The 3,298-nt window shown below is 36.2% G+C and overlaps 1 pseudogene; it reads right to left on the reverse strand.

Moving 5' to 3' along the window:
* Window positions 1-211: 211 nt before the first annotated feature.
* LOC110710284 lies at window positions 212-2,464 on the reverse strand (annotated as a pseudogene).
* Window positions 2,465-3,298: the final 834 nt, after the last annotated feature.

A 3,298-nucleotide genomic window follows, 5' to 3' on the forward strand; every position in this document is an offset into this window, starting at 1 on the left:
AGTCCATTTTTGTCAGGAGTATAAGTGTATAACCTATGGAGACACTAAACGCTACACTTCATTCTACATATTGACAATGGCTACTATACTTTGTTTCATGAAGTGGTTTAGTGCCTTAAAACAAAGGGGTCTTATAATATAACTTAAATGCTTCATACTTATCATCTGAGGAGTGTCAGTCAATACCAAACTATATAAGTTGTTCTTTACACAATTATTCTAAATTAAACATAATAGATTAATGATAAAATTGTGTTGCTTTATTTTCAAAATTAGAATAGAAGTGCTATCAGCATGGAGATGAACAAGTCTCACTAAAAAATAAAAAAATCTCACAATACTACTTTTTCATAAATAAATAAAAAATAAAAAATAAAAAAAAATAAAAAAAAAACATATATTGTAATACATATTAAATTACAGTAAAAGAAATACATAAAAGAAGCAAAACGTATTATGACACAAATATACCTATAGAATCTTTTATCGTCAAATTGGGAAGACACCTTTTTAATTTCATATTTGCAAATTTAAAAGTAACATAAAGTATTTTCTTTTTCCCTAAAAAAATAGGATGAGATTCACCTTGCACAAATTCTCAAATGACTGCTTCTTTTCTTCTCGCTTCTTTCTTCCTCAGTTTCATCGTCAAGCTTCAACCCTTCCTTGGTAGCACAGACAAGTTTCTTGCCCGCATACTCCTTTAATTTCCCAACTGCATACTCATCCATAGCATCAACCATGTACAGCACTTCATAACCCCTCTTCTTGAGCTTCTCCAAAAACGGGGAGTTTTCGACAGCCTTTTTGCTTTCACCAGTGATGTAGTAGATGTCTTTCTGACCTTCCTTCATTCTTGTGACACAATCCTTGAGGCTAGTCATCTCCTCAACACTGTTAGTTGAGTGGTATCGTAGAATATCATCCAACTTAGACCTGTTTTGGCTATCCTCATGGACACCCAATTCAATGTTCTTCGAAAAGGCCTCATAGAACTTCTTGTAATCATCCTTGTTCTCTGCGATTTCATTGAACATTTCAATGCATTTCTTCACCAAATTCTTCCTGATCACCTTCAAAATCTTGTTCTGTTGAGTGGAAGGTCATCAGAGTCAACAACACCCCTGACAAAGCTGAGGTACTCTGGGATGAGCTCCTCACAGTTGTCCATGATGAACACCCTCCTAACATAGAGCTTAATGTTGTTAGGCTTCTTCGGGTGTCAAAGAGAAACTGAGATGATGGGACAAAGAGCAATGAACTTCAGAAAAGTAAAACAAAAGGGAGTGAGGATTTGAGGAAGAAAGGGCAAGGGTAAGACAACAACAGCTCACACACAAGGGCAGCAATGTAATTTCGTGACAATGGCAAAAGGGAATAAACTGTAGACAAGTTGACTTCTTATTAGAGGTGATCATTGGGCGGGCTAGGCCGGCCGATGCCAAAAAAAGTTGCCCAATCCTCGGGCCAAGCCAATGTGTTTGAACCCGTCCAAACCGTCCAAACTAGTCGGGTCATTCGGGCTTTTCAGGCTAATTTCGGGCCAAGAAAAAAAAAAAACAACTAAAACTCCATAAAATCGTTTTTCGAAGCCCGTCCAAACTTTTTTTAAACAGGTTGGGCTAGAAAATTTTGCCCAAAATCGGGTTGGGCTCAATGTGATCAAGTCTACTTCTTACTCTCTCCGTATTTTATTACAGAGTACTTGCTTCATTTCTCCATACGCAAAATTTAGGAGAAAAAAATATAAAGTAATAATATGAAGAAATTTGGGTTGGTTGGAGAGTAAAGTAGAATGGTTAGAAGAAGACAAATTCAAAGTATAATAGTTGGAGGTCCACTAGAATAGAAGAAATTAATAAAATATTGTGAAAGGCTTCTGAAAAGAAAAATGGAATAAGTAATAAAATATGCCTACACCAAAAAAAAATAATAAAAAAAAATAAAATAAAACCGTAGAGTTAATAGAATATGAAGTGAGTATTCATTTTTTAGGTGTTAAGAAAAACAAAACATACGTCAAATACATATAAATTTTCCGTGGTCGAAATCTACACCACCTGACTACCTAACTATTTGAGTTTTTATAGTGAACTGCTAAATATCACCCGCAAATCTCTACAAAAAGCCCAAAAAATAGTAGGTGGATTGACACTTTTGCCCTTATTTGTTAAAAAAAAAAAAAAAAAACTCATCTTCTCTCTACTCTCTACTCTCACTTCTCTCTAAAAAAAAAATTTCAATCTACGACAATGTCGAGGCGGCAAGGCAAGGAATTGGCGGCGGCGGAAGCCGAGGGAAGGCAGTCACACAGTGGCAAGGTAATTTAAAAAAAAAAAAAAAAAAAAAAAAAAAAAAAAAAAAAAAAACTCGAATAGGGCGGGGCGCCTGGCCAGGATGTCGTGGCCACGGTGGCGGCGCCCAAGCCTGACGCCAGCCTCACAGCAACGGCGGCTGGTCAGGACGCCAAGGCCACGGTGGTGGCGCTTGCGAGGACGCTGCCGCCGTGGCCTTGGCGTCCAGCCTAGCCGCTGCCGCCGTGGGGTTGGCGGCTGGCTGGGATGCCACCTCCCTTTTTTTTTTTTGTTTTTTTTGTTTATGTTTATATTTTTTTTTCAGTTTTCTGTAAAAAAAAAAATTCAGAATTTTTGTTTTTTTTGTTTATGTTTATATTTTTTTTTCCAATTTTTTTGTATAAATTTTGTTTATTTTTTTGTATATTTTTTTGTTAATTTTTATTTTTTTTTTTTCAAATTTGTTGTATTTTTTTATGTTTATATATATTTTGTATGTTTTGGTTATTTTTTTTTTCTTTTTGTGTATTTTTTTTTTATATTTTTTTCAGTGTTCTGTTATTTTTTTTTATGTCAATTTGTTAGTATTTGTTTTTGTTTATTTGATTTTTTTTTGGTTAGTTATTTTTTTTTTAATGGAGTTAGGTATCGCATTTTCGACCTGGTGCGGGGAAGAGTATGGAAGTTATTAGAAGTAGAAACTACTCAATGGAGAGCTCGGGGCCCAGACACGTTAGATCCCGTGGTATTTCGGCTTCGGCTCGCAGAGAACGGGTTCACCATCCTGAGGAGGATGAAGATGATGATGGTGAGGAGGAGGAGGATGCAGATGAGGATGTGGACAATCAGAGTGGACCATATGATGATTACAGTCCATTCAGTTAGAGGCTTGATGATGTGTAAGAGACGCATATGGTAAATGTGCGTAAAGGTAGAGATGGTAGATTTGTTAGTAGATCTGCACATCATCTGCGTCCACTATGTTTGCGGTAAGCAGAAAACGG

This window comes from Chenopodium quinoa, unplaced genomic scaffold, assembly GCF_001683475.1.
Source record: "Chenopodium quinoa cultivar QQ74 unplaced genomic scaffold, ASM168347v1, whole genome shotgun sequence".
In the NCBI taxonomy this organism is placed as follows: Eukaryota; Viridiplantae; Streptophyta; class Magnoliopsida; order Caryophyllales; family Amaranthaceae; genus Chenopodium; species Chenopodium quinoa.